Below are 21,398 nucleotides of genomic sequence, written 5' to 3' on the forward strand. Positions count from 1 at the left end.
GTTCACGATCCAGGCGCCAGCTGCACTTCAGTTTGAGCTTTGAGGTCTTCAGCGTTTCTTTCCAGGCGTGCTCGGAGCCCGGTCTGTTTTCTCACCGACCGCTTCAGTCGTCACTATTTTGGGTAGCTGAGACAGTCGTCGGGAACATTTGACCGGGGTTATTACTGGTGCAGGAGAGTCCGATTCAGCATCACAAGCACTTCAAGGAAGAATGCTCCAGGAACCAGTGACCGGCCAAACACAGGGTTAAAATATGACCGGCGAGTCTCTCGTAACGAGATTTAAATGGTTTCCTGCTGTGATCTTGGTGTCAGGTGTTCGTGCCTTGAAAGCTTTCATAAAGCATGATCTAAATGTTCGATGGAGGTCAGACTGTTTTATCGAAATTCCCTGTTTTTGCTGGTGTGAATGATTTTGGCCAACTCATTATTTACTCCTTCAACAGGAGCTTTAGTTATTTTACTGTCTCAATATGCTGATTTCTTCTAGAAATTCATTTATTTTGGAAATAAAATGCTAAAACATGACAGTCAATAAGCTAAAACTGAGAAATAAGATAGTAAACACTCCAACAATGTAGAAGAAAATATAGCATATATCTTCTGTGAACAGTTCAAACGTGACTGCTGGATTTTTGTAAGTTTCAAGTAGTTCTTGCTATTTTTCAGAAACCAAAGAGGATAAAAGTTCTAAACTGATTTTTAAATGAAAGTCTGAACATCGGTTGTGTTGCACCTTCATGTCTTCCGACTGTGCGATCCTCATATTTTAGTCATCTGCGCTGAGAAAAAGGAGGGAACGCAGCTGAGCTTCTGTGTCAGACAGACATGAGACTAAAGGGAGAGCGACAAGGAGATGTGATGTAATCTTTCAACAGACAAAGCGCGACGTGTAGGAGGTGAGGAGAAGCGACAGCGAAGGATGTGGCCTTTTCTACCGACTTCAAATCGACAGAGTTGAATAAATGAGGGTTAATGGGAGCGGAGAGCTCCTCGCAGCCAGGGTGGAGTGGAGAGTTCCATTTATAATACTAATAACCATATGTGAAATTTGAGTTTGTTATCTGAGATAATGTGTGTGTGTGTGTGTGTTTGTGTAGATCATCTTCAAAAACCAAATCTAATAGTATCTTTAGATAAGAGCTAATTGAATTATATTTGTTGGCTGCTGTGAAGATATCTGTTAATATTCATCCAGAATGAAATGTTCTTGTGATTTTATGCAGAACTATATTTTTAAGGAGCCATTATTTACAGAGGCGTACAGGCGGACTCAGTGACACATTTAGTTAAGTTGGTAGTTCCACCCCAGCCGTTATTCAGTGTGCAAATGCCTGTTTGTGTAATTTGCCTGCGTTTCTTAGTGTGTCCATGTGAGTGTGTACATGTGTACATTCCCGTTCGTGTTGTTCTTCCGGTCTAAGTTGGTCGTGACAGCCTCATCCATAATGCATGGAGAACATGAGGATAAGGATAGCTGACATTTGCTTGCTCGTCATTTAGGATATATCTTCCCTCGGGGTATGACCATGTTTGCAGATAATCACACAAGGGTATTTACACACACACGTACATGCACACACACACACACACAGACTGTACAAACGCCAACGCATATTTCTCTTCAGGATACTGTAAATGGCAGATGTCCCTGCCATTGTTAAAGCTTTATTTAGCTCAAAGGCAATTCACTCAGTCGCCATGTAAAGTCATGAATAGTACTGATTACTCATTGTACAATTCACAGTACAGCTCAGTACAAACTCCTGCAAACACAATATAAAGATACATTAATATCACAGTGAAGTAATTGCGGTTCATGGATTCAAATGACACGATTTACATTCAGCTGCAGTGCGATAAAATCAAGCAGAAGATAAAAAGACAACATTATATCAACTAAGCAAACAGCCTGCATGCTCATAAGTTAGGATTTTCTACAAACACTCTCAACACTGTATAAACACACACACACACACACACACACACACACATAGACAAAACACTGGGATGATGGAGTCATGGAAAAAGCAGCTGCTCAGTTGGGGCTTACTGTTGCAATCACACTTTTATTTTTAAACTTGCTGTTTGTCACTTCAGTAGGAGATCAGATGACGTGAAGCAGTCACGGCAGAGCTTCCGCAAACATTTTAGTGTCATAATTTTATTATTAAATCCTCTATAATGGACTTATATTGATAATCTGATATTTGAAATATTCTTGGAAAGAAGCGTCCCGTGGTGTAAATTTGCTCACAGTGTTGTGACTGGAAAAGTTTGTTTAGAGTGTTCATCTGTTTCACACACTTCTATATAACTTTACATTTTCTGTGCGTTTTGTGTGCCTCATATGATTTTTTATAAATGTTGTTTCTTAAAATGCTTTTTATTCAACAATTTGTCCTTCTAACTTCATCAGCTGTTTTTGAAAGCAGTGTCAAGCCACTGCAGGTGCAGTGTGTGTGGTTGTAAGGTTGGATTAGATATTACAGTGATGTTGGATAGTTTTTTGTTTGTTTGTTTTGTTTTTAGAGAGAGAATTGGTTTGTGATGTAAAAGTTTTCACAAGTGAAACAAATAAAAAAATAGTTTTCATTTACAAATTTTCAAGACTGAGACCCCCGTTCACACAATGTCTCAAGTTTTTGCTTTTAATTTCAGAGAAAGTTTTTCGTTGACGAACGATGAAGTTTTCCCGTTTGGCCGCTAGTGGGTGCTGCTGTTTGCTTTTGTAATGAAACCACACAACAGGATTTTTTATTTTCTACATGAACACATTGCCGCGATCTTGTCAAAATCTTAGTCTCATCCTAATTTGGTACCATTCTACTTTTAATCATATCTAAACTGGGAGACAGGCCTTCCACGACTCCGTCCATTTATTGCCTTGTTTTCTGTTGTTGGAACTTTTCTCAGTGAACACTGAGCAGCATTCAGGGACACGTCGCCAGTTCTTCACCAACATACACACTCCTACATACAGCTAGAGACACGGGATAGTGGGAGGAAGCTGGAGTCTATCTGCCCATCCATCCATCCATCCATCCATCCATCCATCCATCCATCCATCTCCTGTACTGCTTTATCCAACTGAATCTGATCCCAGCGGACAAACGCAGAGAGACACACACCAACGCCTACACCCAATCAGAACCACGAGTTAAATTTAATAACATGTTTTTTGACTGTTAGAAGAACCTGGAGTACTTTGTGAAAACCAGCGAAAGCATAAGAAATATGTGCAAATCACACTGTGCTCCACCGCGCCAGTCAGAACCATTGCCTTCGTATGAGCTCTATCTTCATAATGTCACACGCTCACATTTAAGGACGTCAGGTGAGTTTTAATCCCATTGAGTGACGGGGAGGAGGTATTTTGAGAAACAGCTAAGCAAAGGCAAAAAACAAAAAAACCGTCACTGAAGCCTGAGATATCAACAAGGTCAGGTCCAGTTGTGAGCTTCCAGCGGAGAGAAACTGTAATTGGGGCATGTGAAGCTTTGAGTAGTTATGATAATATGCAAAAATGATAATTTAAAAAATAAATAAATAAATCTAATACCCATAGAGAAATCTTAGCCTCTGGCGTCTTTTCTTATTTGACATGTGAGAAATGGAAGGGACATTTAAATAAATGCAGTATGTGACTAAACAGCAACAGAAAATAAAGTTTATGCTGCAAGTTATTTATGCCACATAAACTAAATCCCAAAGTTATAACAGAAAAAAAAAAAAAAAACTACATTAAAATGCATGGATTTTTTTTTTCAGCCTGAAATGCGGCTCCAGGCAGCCTCCAGGCTTCTCTTCCTGACTTCAGGAAAATAAATCATTGGAGATCTTTGCTAAGTATCAAGATGTAAAGAGTCTGATGGACTCAGATGAAGGATGGCTCCGCTTTGCTGCTTCCAAACGAACAAAACAATGGATTGGGGACACAACGTGGAAATTATTCACTAGCTGGAATAAAAAAACAGGGACATTAATAACAAAAAAGTTCAAAACTTCCTGCATTAATTGAAGCGTTAAAATAACATTTCTCCAATGAATGAAATCGATTATGTAGATTTTCAAAAGAAATTCAAAGAGCGGCTCGCAGGCCGAGGTGTGACTGGCTTCTCTCCACTATCTTCAAGACTGCTGACACTGCATAATATGCCACACACTTTTCAATGAAGAGTAATAATTACACCCAACTTCATTTTGGATACAGCAAACTGACAGAGCGGACAGTGATGGAGATGAGTTTGTAAAATAACAAAGTTTCTTCCCCACAGGGAGGACAAATTGACTCTGCCTTGAGAAAGCAGATCCTGCGTTGTCTGTCGGTGACTGTGCTCTAAGGGGCTTGCATTCATGGATAACACTCTGCAGTGTAACTCTATATGCTCAAATAAACAATGGCGGGTGGAAGCAATCATTTGTGTTGTGATATTTGATATAAGTCATGTTCCCATTGGAGCGGCATTGTAGTTTAGCCCCGGTCTAAATCAGTGCCTCAGAACATTGTTGGTGGATTGTTTACTTGTTGTCATGCACAGAAGAAAGTCCTCAAACTAGATAACAGCAATAATAATTAGAAACTTTTCAAGATTGTAGATTCATATTTCCAGTCAGTGCTGGAATGTTTTCCATTGGCCCCTCATACCTTACACTAGACCGGGTGTCCCTGCTGTCGGCTAAGAACAGGAAACTGAGGCTATAGTTCGAACAGGACCACCTAAACTAGACCACAGAAGACTGAAAACACACTGAAGGTCTGATGAGTCTCCATTCCTGACGTCACATTCAGAAATTAGTTTAAATAAGATGAACTGCTTGGGTCCATTCTGACTCGTGTGAACAGATCAGCTGGTGTAGCGTTGCTCTGGAGAATGTTTTCCTGCTATACTATATACCTTCTTCTCAGCTGAGCACTCTGCACAGCCGCCGTCGACCTCCAGATCCCTCAATGTGACACTTTACCTTTGGGATGTGGGTGACAGGACACCCATATGGCTATGCAGCAAAAAAAATCAGCTGCAATTGCATTGTGCTGTCATGCCAATAAGGAGGGGAAAAAAATACTGTCAACATTTTAGGGTGGACAGTGACCTTTGACACCCACAATCCTTTGTTTTTCCCACTCAACGCTGTTATATAATGTTGTCACACAGCATTGGGAATAACTGTAATATAATCTGGAAAAACTGTACTGAAACTACCATGAAGAATAAAAGAAAAGCCAGCCAACAAGAAAGCACACAGCCTTGTTGTGGGTCAGAGTTGTTCCTGCTTATCTTCATAATACCGCATTACCCCAAATCCCATATGTTCTTTACCATCAACATTAAGTAGAAATGGCTTCAAATTTTAAACTAATGCATCTAAAGCTTGCTCTCTGCTCTCCGTATCAAAACTAATGCAAGGCAAGGCACAGTTATGCACAGAGGGATTTCACCCCCTCGCACATTATGCATTCAGCAAATCCAGCATTTCTTAAAGAGTTTGAGGAAATACCTGATGGCACAGAGCACCACCTCCTGCTGACTCCACTGTTTATGTCTCGGTTCGGCTTCAGACCAGCCTGGGACGCATGTGGAACAAACATCACATGTTTTTGTTGTATTTGACTTTATTAGCTGAGGGACTTTTTTAAATATGCTTTGTCTAACTACATCCAGTTTTATTCACCTAATATGTTCTTTTTTTTTAAATAAATTCCCTTTCCAACTGGCAGCACATTATGTCAGTTTAAGAGCGAGGAGTTGTCAAATGACCCTGATTTCCACTCTGGGGAATTTTTGCTTTCATAAGTCAATAGACGGATGACCCTCTCTGTGACGCTGTGCTCAGATGTATCAATTGTGTGTGAAGCTATCAACCCACACTGCAGCCATAATGATGCTCTTTCATTATGTGCTCCCACACTATGTTAGTGACTTGTTTTCTCTCTTTTTTATTATTTTTTTCTGCGTACTAGAATGAGGATAACAAGGCACTTCTGAACAACACACTTGTGCATGCATGTACTAATAAATGCATGCCCGCTTTTCCCTCCACAGTCACGCATGTGCCCTTGATTGTTGCTCTGGCGTGTTCACAAATAATCATACATATTATGTATGTTTGCTTCTGTACCTTCTTGTTGTCTGTTTTGTAGTAAGTAGACCAACAAACAAGCACTGTGGAGCACGAACACGTGCAGCCACAGGGCGGTGGTCAATAAAACATCTCCTCCCTGGTTCAAAGCTTCACGGGAGTTCTCCTTCATTGGCTCCATAAATGTGATTAATTGGACGCAGCATTTCAACTTCAGCGGCGTGTCACTGCAGAACGCCCTCCCTCCCACTGGAATGTGGCGTCCGCTGCTTCCCAGTGACACCTCCACATGGTCACACTGGGCTACAGCACGGAACGTACGTTTGCAAACGCATAGATTTCAAATGAATTCATGTGCTCTGGCACATTAATGTATTAATTTCTGTATTTTTTTAATGAATGATGAAATGTGTTGTCTCTAAAATGTCACCAGAGCGTAAAAGGCATCTTCCTCTGTGTTAAATCTGCTTCAACTAATTACTTTGTCATTTTATCTAATGAATAATCTCCAAATGAGTCGCTTTATCATTTAGTCTGTTAAATGTCAGAATAAAGAGACGCTAACACAGCCATTATAACTCCCCAGGTGACGTCCCTCAGTGTCTTGTTTCATCCTAATTAGCAATCCGTTCGTGGGCCAATCTCACTTTTCACTGTCATAAATAAAGAGAAACATCTCCTGGCACCACGCTCGCTGGAATCAGCAGTAAATCTGCCCGTATCAGGAAGGCTTATTTGAATACGTGCACATTCCTTCATGATGATCCATTCATCATTAACTAACTCAAAAGCTTTGTTTTGCCAGAACTGACACAAATTGTTTTCAGCTTCTTGATTGAGAATATTTTCTCCTTTGTTTTTTTCCTTGATTCACTAAAACTGCACCAACCAAGCCAGAGCAACATGGCCAAATGTGAAAAACCCTCGCCTAATTCAGCACAGGTCTCCGTTCCATTCGCAGATTGATCAACTCTGTAACAGCTTTCTTTCAGGACCAGAATTAACGTGTTTCGAATTGGAGCGACTTTCCCCTGCTGAACGTTGGCCGTACCTGGCTCACCGCATCTCCTTATCGTATCCCATCACGCATGTCGTGCGCCACATTAAGATGAAACTGCTGATATTCAAACCACCTGTTACGGCTGATCGGTGTGTGTGTGTGTGTGTGTCTGTGTCTGTCTGTGCTTTGCTGCAGTGTTTCAGCTCTGCACAGCACTTTGTTACTTTCTGCCTTTGCAGGTATTTTTTTTTTCCCATCTATTCAGAAAATACATGAGAAACACTTTTGAAAGAAAGCACACACACACACACACACACACACACACACACACACACACACACACACACACACACACACTCTCATACCCAGAGCAGGTGTATAGCTTTCGTACCTGCTGGAGCCGCTCTGATGACTTATGGTCATTCCTGCAGACCTTAACTCACCTGTAAATATGACTTGTCAAAACCCTTTTCCAACCTGAGTCTTATCTCAAAACATCTCCACAACAAAAAAGAAAAATTCTCCTGCGGTTGAGAATTTTTGTCCTAACAAGTTCCCTTGGTGTGAGCGTGTGAACAAGTTTCCATTCTTAATGTCAAAATCAACTCATGTTCCACGAGGGATGCATAAAACCACAGCGAGGGTTTCTGCAGAAGCCTTTGTTGCAGGCGCAGCGTTGCTGGTTTTGCTCGTGCATTGTGTCTCAGCGCAGTCTCTGCTCCCGACGACATTCTGCTGAGGACACGCTCGTGGTTCAGAACATCATGTGAATCAAAGAAGATTTGGCAGAAAGCGGCGTGCATTACAGATTTTCCACAGCAATCTTGGCAGCGGGGCACGACAAGGCTTGTATCTAATGATGGATATTGGATGTGGACTGCCTAATTATAATAATGGCTTGTAGGGCCACGGCGAGACACCAGCGGCATAGGATGCGGGTATGTCTCACTCTCAGCCTAACAGGATACATGCTGCTTACTGAACATCCTCCCCTCAAATAATCACATGGCCTTTCGAAGGGCGAATGACATGTGTGGGTGTTTTTTTTTTTGTTTTTTTTTTGTCCTTTCATTGATCCTTGCATCATATTTACAGTCACGTTGTCTGACTCCTCTGTCCAAGCCCCTTGTTTTATGGAAAACTTGAGCTGTAAGTTCCTCCTGAAGAGTCAATCCACTGTGATTGAATCAGAGGCGGGTCAGAACTTAGAAAACTGTCGGTTTCACTCATATGGGTGTTATGAAACAGCTTAAGAAACGTTTCTTGAAGCCGAGCAGAATCGATTCGAGAAATGAAATTACCAGTTCGGCTCAGACAACCATTCGTTTTGTCAATTAGACTGGTTATTAAGAATAAACTGTCTGCGGCACGTTATTGCTTACGAAGAGAACTTTAATATCTATGTGGATTTTACGCGCTCATGCAGGACGTGTTGGCTGCTAATGGAGTACATATTTCGAAGACTTGAGGCTCACAACCAGAAGGTCACTGGTTCAAATCCCTGGACCGATGAGAGCTTTTAGTGGGAAAAGTGAAGCCATGGTTTGTCTTCGCTTTTGTGCCTGTGAGACCCGGAGCAAGTTCCTTTAAACCACGGCGCTCCAGTCGCCACAAACTGCCCTCCCATTGCTTCTTCAGCATGAATGAAATAATGTAGAACTATTTCTGTTTTTCTCTCTTCAATTATTATTATTACTGCTTCATGAGAATTACATTCAGTACAGCTTTTTTTCTCATTTTCTCAGGAAACTGTTTGCTAAAGTGGTCAATTAGTTACTCAACACCTATTTCAAAACTCGTGGTTCTCAAGTTTTAACCGCATTACCAGTTTAGACAAAAATACAGTGCAGTTTATTGATCCATGTGTATATTCCCAGTGAGAGGTCCACATCCCCGACTCCCACTAACCTAAACTCAATAAACTGTACAGTCTGTACGATCAACAATATGGACAATGCAATTTTTCAGCCAGATGATGCCGAGACATTAATAAAAACTCATCTCAATTTGCTCAGGCAATGTGAAAACAATCATCCAACAGCCTTTTCGCTACTGAAACACTCAAAGGCAATTACATGTGCCCGAGAGCCGGGGAGAGATAACACATGGGGTCAATGCATGATACAGTATAAGCAAATCTATCAAGGCATTTTTCACAAGTAAAGCAGGTCAAACCAGACACAATAAACAGTGAAACTAGAGTGGAGAACATGTGCAATGTGATATAGCGTGTTGCACTCAGCTCCACTGCTGTTTCTTTAAATCCACCGAGCGTGCCTTTGTTAATTAAACTTTGTTTAGATCCAGAGGAATTTTCTCAATCATTGTGTATTCCTTGTAAAACAAAAAAAGCAAACAGCGTAACTTTGGAGAAGATGTCACACAAAGTGAGTGAAACATTTAATCTCCTTACCTTAATGAGAGGGTATGCCAGAGTTGGCTGGGGATCATGGGTGGTGAGTCAAGTCCAGAGCGAAGCCGTTCAAATCTTCCCTCGTGTGGCAGCAGTATAGCCAGTGCTGTTGAGCTCAGACCTGAGCATAGCCGCCGGGGAACTCTGCCGTGCTCTACGCACTCGGGCGCTCTTGTCATGCAGTCACTGAGCAAGAGGATCCACTCACAAGTCTGCAGCTGCCCGGCAGCTGTGCTCAGGGAGATCCAGGAGGCGGCGGATCGAGGCAGACAAGCTGCTGGTCTCTGCTCTCTCCTCCTCTCCTCTGTCTCTAAGTCTGCAGCTCCCTCTCTCTCCCCACCCTCTCCCCCTCTCTCTGTTCCTCTGCTCTCCCTCTCCACTTAAATCTCTGTCTTGTACACACATACATTCCCCACACTCCATCCTCTCTCTCTCTCTCTCTCTCCCTCTCTCTCTTCCTCCCCCTCGCTTATTCTCTTTCTAACACACACACACACACACACACACTTCTGTCAGTGTCAGCTTTCATTCTCCAGATTTTTTTTTTTCTTCACACACCACGCTCATCCTCATAGTTCCTGCATGGAATATTTATTTCCATTATACCTCACACAGCTGTTCATTTACTCATTTATTTGTTAATTTGGACACTTCCACTTGAGTTACTCTTCTTCACAAACGTTAAATGCATTTAAAAAAAAATTGGACTAAATGTGATTTTTCTTGACAAGAGAAGGAAGGTGAAGAGTGTCAGATGAGACGTAAAGATCACAGTGAGGTTTAATGACATGAAACTAAACGCATATCTGGATGAGGAGAGTTCTGCAGGGTGGGGTGGAGACGGCGCTCGGCTTTGAAGTGCAAGTGAAACAGAACGTCATGGTTAGTCTTTGCGAGCGGCCGCGGCGTGTCGCCACCGGTGTGCATGAACTCAGCCAGTAGCTTGTTTAGATGTCGTTCCTCGTCGGAGCTGGAGACGTTCTAATTGGCCTTTGTGATTTGCTTGCGCATAAAACACGGGTGGTGTTTAGAGAGTGCAGTCCACTGTATGAGAGGCAATGAAGATGCTCACACTTCTGCATTCACTCACGCATGTGTTTGGCTGTGACAGTGTGAATTCATTCTTTGCAGATAGAAAAGGATGCAATGAGAGCTGGGGCCCAGTTGCAGCTTAGATTATCCACCAGTCATCTAAGAAGTGTGTGCGTGATCTTAAATACATTTTAAAGCTGAAGATGAAGATGTGCACTTGTTGGTACCATGACAGCTCTCTAATAAAATGATTCATACCTCTTGAGAAACTTTGAAAGGGAACATTTATCGTCTGGACTGAAATAAAGAAAGGCTCTTAGAAAAGATTTAAATTAAAGGTCGAATACACGATTTTCTCGAAAAGACGAAGCCCCACGTCTGTTACTCACTTTTTGAACAACGCGCATGCGCCAGACCATCCGCCCGGCTCTCCTGCTTCTCCCAGGAAACGCGGAAGTGTACGAGCGCGATCTCCTCTTCTCCGCCGTGCACGGCTCTGTTTACAGTTTCTGCGATCCGCCTCGCTCATAAATAAAGCTTTTTTTTTCCGAAACAGTTACAGTTTCATTATGTCAGACTCGCCATCGGTAAGTACTAGCTCAGAAGCTCACCGGCTACATAAACACTCTGAATGCGCATGCGCAAAAGGGAGAACCTGATTGGGCGCAAGCACGTAGAACCGCCTTACGAAAGCAGCTCGTCAGAATGATTGACAAACGGACCCACCAATTATTTAGGTGATCCACCCGGAAATCAAAATGTTGTATTACACCTTTAACAGTGAAGTTCTCTTTCAAACTGCGTTTCAGCTCGAAATGTTGCCTATTTTCAATATGGTTTTCAGATATTTCAGATATTGAACTAAAAAAAAACAAATCATATCTCTGTTGCTGCACATTATGGAAAATAATCCTCAATACAGACGACCGAGGGCTAAAGAGACCACATCCAAGCAGTTCGAGGTCCTTGCAAAGAAATTTGAGTTCACTGAGTTAAAAATCTTCTCCCCCGCAAGAGGAAAATAGAGCAGTGCCGATCAGGTTTTGGAGTGCAGTGCAGAAGACTGTTTGGGCCACAATGAAATCTCCTTCCTGTGTCAGAAAGCTCCGCCATAGGTTCCCCAATAGGAGGATGACCCAAAACACACACCTTCGAGGATGGCTGGGAATGAACTGGACTGTTCTGAAGTGAACACTGATGATCCCTCTGCTGCTTTGATATCCTCCAAAAAACAGCACCTTTCAAACTGGAGAATAAAGAGCTGCTGTGCTCTGAGGAACCGGAGTGTCCACAAGTCTTTTAGAGAGAACCTTCAAATCTGTTCCCACATTTTGCTCAACATTCAACAAACAAAACAGTTACTGATGACTGTTATTTCAGTCATTTTCAATCATCGCTAAATCCTGTGGGGCTTTCTCCTTATTTAAAGGTATCTGCTATTAAATCCATTGATCTATATTTTTGGCTGTCTGCCATGATTACAGGGTACAAAATGAACATTCACCAGTCATATGTGTTTCTGTCTGAGACTGTTTCTCTATTTGTGTGCATGTCCGTGTGTGTGTGTGTGCATGTCCGTGTGTGTGTGTGTGTGTGTGTGTGTGTGTGTACCTACTGCTTCTTCGTATGGTCACAGCATTTCAAGCGCCTGTAGCTCTCTGCTGCCACGTTCCCACACACTTGAGCTTGTGTCTTGCTGGACTTATTTTCTCACACTATATCTTGGCTGGAAATTGGAGGTAGGACGCACTAAATATAAATAAATTGCGCGTGTCTGTGCGGACCTTGTTATGACTGACTGAGATGCAGTTCAGGGGAAGTTTTTTTCAGAGCAGCTTCAGAACGCCCCTCACCTCTCGGCCCTGCAGAGTCCAGCCACCGGACCACGAGCGTCCTCTTCACTTGCATGTCTCATGCACATAATTTGCCACCATTACAGGCAGATTTTCATCTTGTACTTAGTAGTTTTGATGGGATTTCCTGGACGAGATGCCATCAGCTGCTCATCAGCGGTGACATTAGACCGAGGGTTATAAAACAGGAGGAGGCGTGAGATCCACTGGTCCAGCAGTGTCTCGATAGCAGCCAGTTTGTCTCTCTGTCCACGAGCCGATCTGCTTGTTTTTATTAGTTTGTCAGTTTTGATGTAGCGAGGTCCTTCTGAAAGCAGAGGGCAAAATCATTTAAATGCTGAGCGCTGAAATGTTTGGATGACATTTACAGCCTGTTGTATTGTAGCGAATGGAAACTATGCCAAGCCACTTAACATGTCTCTAGTTCCAGAAAACTGAGCCGTCATCAGATGTCATAAAATGCTGTGAGAAGTTCATGCAAACACATTTCTGTAAGACTCCCCTGAAAACGTTTGCATATTTTATGACTGCATCTATTTATACCATGTTTGAAAAAAGAGGTGCATATTGTCTCGGCTATTAGTGGAGCTGCTGCTGTTTATTGTATTGAGAGGCCTTTCCTCGGCCGGCTCGCTCAGCTTTCATTTTGAGACTGTTGCGCCTCAGAGTTTGACTTTGTGACTGATTTTGCCCATCGCTCCTCTGTCACCGCACCAAAGGAAAGACAGAAGACGGGTTGAATGGACGCACAGTTCTCATTCATGGTGTTATTCTCAGATGATCGGCTTCAAAATTCAGTGTTGTCAGAACCGTCAGGTTCTAATTTGTCCTCGTTCTGCCGTCATGCTGCTCATAATTATATCTTGAGCTGCAAATTTCACATCAATCAAGACACATTATACCAGCTGATGTTTTAAAAGGAAGGTTGTTTCAGTTTAAAAACTTCATGGAGTTGTTCCATTCCTGTGTATGCATGCACAGAGTTACTTGTGTGACTTAATTACCGTTGAACGTTTTACAGTTTTTTGCTTCTTTTGACACAGAGCAAGAAGGATTTTCCCTTCTGGACACCTGATGTCTGGTACAGTTTAAAGGGATCATTTATACACCGGGTGTGAGCACACACAGACATTTTGTGCAGATTCAGGCACTCAAGCAAACACATGAATTCAAAAATATGCACTCCTAAAGGCTCCTTTTACATGTCACACACACACACACACACACACACACACACACACACACACACACACACACACACTACTGTCATTGTTTTCACATCAAGGCCCTGTCTCCTTTCTGCTCATCTTCTTCGCCGATATAAACAGTTAAAGTAGAAAATTCCTGTAAAAGTAATTTAAATTTCAAAGCTGACTGGTAGATGATCTCAAATAGACCGGAAGGCCATTAGATCAACCAGCAGTGTCTAAAAGCCTGCCGTAAAACTGAGGAGATGGAAAGAAAGAGGAGGAAAAAAAAAACTGCTATTGACTCAGTCATGCAGCACAGCAAGCCATCAGACAATTTCATTTCATAGTGTGAAAGTAAATTAACTGTCTTTTTAATTCTTTGAGTCATCAGTCGTCTGCTTCTGTTTTCTTGAGTCTGCCTTTAAATCAACTTCATATTCCACACCCGATTAACGTGACACAACAAGTGCGACGGCTCAGTGAAAGCAAACAGCAAACAGCTATGAGCTGTGACGTACCCGTGAGAGCGCGGCGCACGCTGCAAGTGTGTCCGCACACATATAATCAGAAAATGATTGCGTCTTCTTCATTGCAATGAGTCATCAGGGTCATCGTGGTGACGATCGTCCATATGCATGAGGGGGAGGGCGCACTTCAGCGATCACATGCCAGTACAGTCGCCACTGTCACTATTGTCGCCGTGCGTGGTTAACTGTGCGGAATTCAGGCTGAAAGTTGATTTTAACGCGAGCGCCACGTGTGATCTCATCTTAAATGGATCACATTTCCTCGTCCTCGTCTTTGTCTTTGTCTCTCCATCGGTTCCCCTCTCTCCCGCTCTCTCTTTGTCTTATTCTTCGGTGAGCAGAAGTCCTTTCAGTATGTGGGTCAGCTTTCCACTGTGTTATATTTCATGAAAGCTGGGGGAATAAAGAACGAACACCCAGGAATGAAAGGAGCGAAAACTGTTTTGTTGGCGGGGAAAGAAAGGAGCGTAGTCACATGCCGGTACACACTGACAGTCGCTACTCAATAATCCCCGCTCCTCTCATCGCCGCTCTGTCAATAGTAGCTGTGAGGAATTCAATAGGCGCGACTCTGATGACGTTCCCGAAGTTGCTTATTGCAAAAGCCATGTGGCTCTAAATGGTTTCTCGCATTGACAGATGGGAGATCACAGGGGCCGTACGCACATCTGTACTTTCTCGTAGATCAAAGCTTGTTTTAAATAAGCATGAAGAGTGAATATTTTTTTTAAGTATCGCACACACAACGTATCCAGGATGGGCTGTTCCAGCACTGCATGCTGGAGCCGCAGTCGTCTTGTCCGTGTCTTGAGAGTCGAGCGTACGTGTGCTGATTCTCATTATTTCTCCAAACAGCACTGAACTGCTTCATTACTGTAAACCGATAAATTCAATATATGTGATTAAGTTGAAGAAATGGCCTTAAACGGTTATTATTATCTTCACTCAATAACAACACAGAGATGGACATGCAGATTTTTAGTTAATGTAAACTTTTTTTTTTTAAATGTTTGTGCATTTTGAAGTTACTAAACCGTTAAGTCAATAAAAAAGTCATATTTAATGAACTGTTCATGCAACAGTGGATAGAATATGATTAAGAAACAACTAACAGTCCACCAAAGAAGAGGATTGTTTTTGTTGTAACCACGTACGACAGAGTAAAGAGTCACCGCTTCAAAGCGCCTCGATGGTTAATTCTTCCGTACATGTGTTTAACTAGAGGTGATTGAACAGGATGTTCCCTTCACAGTAATGATACATACTGGGTGGTAATACTTTGTGGTAAATCGATGTCCTCAAAGCATTTTATGTTGTACACACACTCTCACACACACTCAGGTAAAATATGTATTTTAACTGTATTCAGAAACAAAATCTACCAAATTAAGGCGTTGAGTAAAGAAAATCATCAAGAATACTAACATTCTGAGAGGAGAACTGCTGCAAAAGTAGGTTTGGCTTTTGTAATTAAAACAAATCCAAATGTGTCTTGACTGTCAGCGCCCTCTTGTTTCATACAGACAGGTAGGATTCTGCACACTGGTTTGGAAAACTGCTCATAAAGTCAACCTTTAACAAGCACTGATCCTCTTCTTCAGTCTCTTCAAGCATGCTCACCACTACCTCGTCTGGGTTCACGCACTTCAACAGCAGTGTGCCTTTATTATTCCCACATGCAGTCTTTGCACTGATCCAACAAAACGTAGCCACAGGTCAAAGGTCAGCGCAAATCAGCATTCAGGATGTTTCGGCATAGAGGCACTTCACTTTCAAGACGTGTCACAAAAGTTTGAAGGACTGAAAGCCTGGGAAAAAAAATCAAAGATCTGGGAAGCGGTTGATTGCGAGAGACAGCAGATATATTTCAGCTGAGAACAACAGGCAAAACGAGCTACGGCACGCTAAATAAACTTTGCAAAAGATGAAACACCTTTGTTCAAAATAAAAATCCTTGAAGCTGAGATGCAGCTCGGACTTTAATCAAGCTCTAACAGACAGTTTCGTGTCGGGGTTCTCAACGCGTAGGCGGATTTGCCACCCCGACTCAAAGAAAGGTGTATGCTAATAGAATAATGCACAATGTGATTTTCTATACGCGCTGTTTATGACGGTGTGTATTTTCAACATGTTTGAGAAGGAAGTGTACATCAGTTCAGCCCACACATGCTGCTGCTACTGTGCTGAGAGGAACTTCATCCACATTGCAATGAGTTTCGTTTCTTGGACGTTTTTATGAGATTGCACCCCTTCTTATGTCTTTTCTGAATTTCTTTTGTTGCTCATTTTCCCCACAGCGTTGACTTGGTGACAGATCATCTCCCATATTGTGTTTTTCTTTCTTCTTTTCTTCTCTTTTTGTTGCCAAATTCAGATTTATGGCTCAGGGCTCCTTTCAATCACTCCTTGGCAAACAAAAGCCAAAACAATACTGTTTCTCAGCAGAAAGAATTCTTGTAAAAACTCCCATTTGTGTGCGATGTTTCTTCCCACACGGCAGGATTTTGTAAATCAGGGACTTACTGTATGCTGTTTAATTATAATCCTTAGACACCACAGGTTCAGTATTCTGAAGTCTTAGTTCATCTTGACATCGAAACAGACAGAAAAACTGCAGCTGATTGTTTGAAACGTCTTCCTCGCGAGTGTAAAGCGAAGAGAAACAATTAATCTTCACTGACAGGAAAGCAGTGCCTACAATACAAGAACCTGATGTTACGTAACTTTTAATCTGATGCATGCAGCAGAGAAAAAAAAAAGTTTCACATAGTCCCTGAATGAGACAGGATTCATTTCACGAACCACCCACTGTGGCGAAGACATGGGCAAATTTAAGTGTCAGTTTGAGTCAAATCCCGCAGAGGCTGCTTATCTGCTCGGCCGACTGAAGCAAAGTGATTAGGGCCTAATTGAGTTTTACAACATGACAATGAAATGACAGTGACCTTGGGCTGGAGCAAACACGCACACGAGTCCTGCTTCTGGTTGCGAACAACCCAATCATGCAAGTAGGTGCATGGGTGGGAATGCCAGCACTTCAAACCCCGTGTGTTTTTTTTTTTTGTTTGCTTGTTTTTTGTTGTTTGTTTTTTTCAGTGTGTGTGTAAATATGTGTGCATACATGTATGTATTCAACTTAGAGACGCATGACCTTACGTAATAACCTCATAGACGGTCTTACAAAATGCATGTTGTCTCTACACATGAATTCTATAATCCATTCAAGCCTTGAGGCCATACAGAATATATACACATCTAGCATATTAACCATATTCTATTTAATGTCAAGAAAGTTTAACCAGTGGAGAAAGAAAAAAAAAAAAAAAAGAGAGAGAAAAGAAACCGTGTTCCTGATGTACTGCGCTCCAAATCAAAGCTGCTGTACAGATAACCTTTCCACTTACGTAGCCTCTGCTGCTTCCTGAAGCATGCCAGGCTGTGACCCATACAGGCACCGGCAAAAGGGGAGGTGTTAGCCCTGCTTTTAATCTTAGTCTGGCGTTTATGGATGAGTCCAGCATGCATGCGGTTGCAGCGCATTCATCTGCAGCGATCTGTGGGTTGAGCTCTAAAACAAACCGTGGTTTAGCTGCCGGTTGTGTTCTTTTGTTATCTGTCATTTCAATTGGTTGTTATTGACTTTATTACTTTTTTTTATTCCAAGTGCATCTATGAGTTGCTTTTTTTTCTTTTTCTTGTCTTTTTTCTTTTCTAACTGCATTTCTCAGCTAGTCGAAGCTGAATTGTTTCCTCCGCAGCTTCCTCGTCCCATGTCCTTGGCTCTGTTTCACACCACCTGGGCCTCTCCTTTACTGTCCTTTCGCCGATGGTCAAACAGTCACTCACATATTTCTCGGCTGATAGCTCGACAAGCTCTGGGCAGCGGCTGACAATAGATCTTCAGAAGTTTAAGGGAATACTATAATTTCCATTTCTTTAATCCATTTGTTGACCTGAAGCCTGTTTCATCTTATTTTCAATACGCTGCTGTATACACCAGAAGGTACTGCACTGGCACGGCAGCCCAGCGAAATGAACGGTTTTCAGTCCAAACCGCAGGCCACATCGATAATCTGAGTGTATCCAAGCTGGTTGAGTAAATCAGGAGAAACTCCCATTGGCTCTGCCTCTGAAGTGTATCTTCAGAAAATGAGAACAAGAGGTAATGAACTAATGATTATGAGTATCTCTGGTGTGATGATGTTTCTGCTGTTTCTTATTAAAAACGAGCTGTCCCCAGGCGAACATGAAAAGACAAAGAAGAAAGATGTGTTCTCTCTCTCCGGAGCCTATTGTTCACACAGCGAATGTCCATTTTTCCAAGAAACTCTCCACATTTCAGTTTTTTTCCAAGAAAGAATAAAAAAGGATACTTGATCTGAGGAAGGCCCTCTGTGAGTGTGAATGTGTTCTTTGAACCACAGGTATTGTCGATTGGTTCGGAGGGTGTAAGCAGAGACTGTGAACAGCTTGAAGAACATGTGAGTTCACAGTAATTCTGTGTGTCTCCGGCTTTAAAGTTTCATATCAAGCCGCAGTTCAACTCGCATTACGTCTCTGCAAGTCAGCAAACAGGCTTCTAAAAGATTCACGTCATGAACACTCATAAATGTGTTTATTGGTCAATAAATCTCACTAAAAGACACAATCATGGTCGGTTGGAAAGAAATATAAAGTTTGTGTGCGCCTGATACATATTTCCCTCCCTGCTGCTGCGGTTAATAGATTGCCCCCAAGTTATACAGGTAGAAAATGAATACAAATGATGTTGGGTGTCCACAATCTGCTGGCTTGCTTCAGAAGGACACGCTAAATGAGATAAATGCTGTTTCTTGCCTGATATCCCAATTTAACCCGTGCAGTACATTGCAGTGCTTTAGTTAAAGAACAAGAACAGCAAAAAAAAAAAACTAAAGGTATTGGAGAAAGCGGGAATGGGTCTGTGGATTTACAACAAAGAAAATAAGCAGCAAAGTGTATTTGGAGTATATTAACTTGATAATTAAACTTCTATCTTTCCATCTGTTATCTGTGAAATCAAATTAAGCAAACTGTTCTGTCTGGGGCTTATTATGCTATCTTTTCACACAATGTAAAATCAAAAGAAAACCAAGCTGCGTTGATGTTCATTCTGCTCACTGAAGAAATGCATTTGTGTTGCAGCATTCAGATACGAGGCAACTGGCAGAGCTTTACCAGGGAATGAAAGAAATCCATGAGAACAAGGCAGATCTGCAGGATGGAATTCATGTTGTTATTTTGCTTTTTCTCTACTGAAGTCAGTTACCATTTTGGTTATTTACATTTTTGTTACCAAACTGCGTTTATTTGTTTTTTTACTTGAAACAAGTAAGATGAAGAAGTGATTATGATCAAAATAACTGGATGGACATGCACAACACACACACACACACACACACACGCACACACACACGCACACACACACACAGACACACACACACACACACACTGACACAGCAGTGACTGTCCCTGTGCTCAGAACCACTCCTCCACACATTCAATCATCCGTTCTAAGTCTTCTGCGGCCAACAAGCCGATCGACTTTGTTGTTTCCCTGCTGATTGTCACAGTTTCTTTATTACGTGGCTTCTCCTCTCCTGGTCGCCCTTCTCCTCTCCACACAGGCCGCTCTCCCTGTTTTATCGTTCTCTCCATGCAATCAGCCGAGTCTTTGAAAGCTGCTGTGTCCGCTGGCCGTCTCTTCAGACGGCCATCCTCTGGCTCACCTTCAATCTCTCTTCTATGTGTGTCATTTCCACTTTTGTCCTCTGGCTTCACACCTCAGAGATTGTTTTTTTTTTTCCCCCCGTTCTGAAAGCCGTAGGTTTCGTGCTCCTACAATTATATGAATCTTCGTCATAACCTCCTTCTTGACCTTCATCGTATTCTGTCTTTATCATAACTGTAGTTTACAGTGAAACATTTTTAAAAGAAAAAATGCTTTTATTCTTGAAATACTACAGACCCGCGGTCTCTGGACTCCACACATTATCGTCCTTCTGCGTTCAGTGCTTTGGCTCTCTGATCATCACTGGACTCTCGTGTTGTCTCTGCTTGTCAACATCCTCACGGTCTTGCAGTTCAGAAAGCGTTGCCCGGTCCCGTTTACAAAGCCCTTACTTCTGCAGAGGCGTTTATCGTCACGATCGCCCTCCCGATGGGACCCGACTCCTGTCAGTATCCACTGCTGTCATGCGTCAAATGGAGCGTGGAGTGAAAGTCAGCAGCAGCCGAGGAAAATCTGACACAATCGGTTTGCTCTGCTAATCCCAGTCTGCTTAATTAAGATGTGAAATGATGTGATCGGTGTGGCCCATTTTATGTCTCAATTGTTTGAAAACATTAACATTTTAATTGCGTTACAAATCTTTGCTATGTCATTTTTCCATTATTCTGCAAGAAAGGATTTTTAATATAATGTCAGAGATGTAGACTAGTTTAAAAAAAACTCATTCCATTCATTCTCCACACATCTATTGAAGGAATAATCGCCATAAATCCATCTGATAATCTTTTGTTCCCCTTTGTTACCAGCCAGCTGCCTCTGGACAAAGGCAGGTGCAGCCTTGAAAGGTCACCAGGAGAGCCAGGGGTCATTGTCATCTGACAGTATGTTTCTGGTGGCAGAGAAAATCCTCACATAAGACCCATGCGTGCACAGGGAGAACATGCAAACTGAAGCTGTTCCATCTTTTAGTAATCAATTAGAGGGCAAACAGAGTTGCTGGACATTTGATAGTTGACTCAAGAGAACTGGATTTCTAGATCTATACTGTAAACTCAAGATAACGTCTGAATTTATCCATGATTTTAGCAACTCTGTTTAAGCTTTATTACTTTCCAGTCATCTGAGGTCCAGCGAGGCTCAAAGTTTCTCTTTCCTCTCTTATCTTTTCCATTAGCCTTCCTGTCTGTTCGCCCCATGATATAGATTACCCCTATCAAGAGCCAATTCATCACTTCCAAATGGTTTTGCCCTCTTTTCACCACAGCTGCTGTTCCATATGTCACTGCTCCCATCTCTGCCCCCTGTTCTAACTCCCATTTCCCACTTTAGACTATTAGATAAATCAAGTTTCGGAGCATAAAATTGTGTATTTCCTTCTCCTGAAGTGAACTTATCGACCCTTTTTAATAAACCTGTTACCACGTTTCTATGGAATAATAAATCAAGAATGAGAACATTTCATTCAGAGGCAGCAGTTTTCTCCAGGTTGGGGTCGTATCTCACTGCCAAGCAGGTCAATGCTGTGAGCTCCTGAGCCAGACCATAAACCCCAGT

General features: G+C 42.2%; 1 protein-coding gene across 1 annotated transcript in view; it reads right to left on the reverse strand.

Moving 5' to 3' along the window:
- Positions 1–9,868, reverse strand: part of opn7b (opsin 7, group member b) — a 55,188-nt gene extending 45,320 nt beyond the window's left edge. Inside the window, exons 1-2 of the mRNA XM_030119659.1 lie at positions 9,834–9,868; positions 9,494–9,797 (exon numbers count right to left, since the gene is read on the reverse strand). The gene's annotated coding sequence lies outside the window, so the exon portion shown is untranslated. The remainder of the gene's footprint in view (positions 1–9,493; positions 9,798–9,833) is intronic.
- Positions 9,869–21,398: the final 11,530 nt, after the last annotated feature.

The sequence above is a fragment of the Salarias fasciatus genome, chromosome 20 (assembly GCF_902148845.1).
Source record: "Salarias fasciatus chromosome 20, fSalaFa1.1, whole genome shotgun sequence".
NCBI classification, from domain to species: Eukaryota; Metazoa; Chordata; class Actinopteri; order Blenniiformes; family Blenniidae; genus Salarias; species Salarias fasciatus.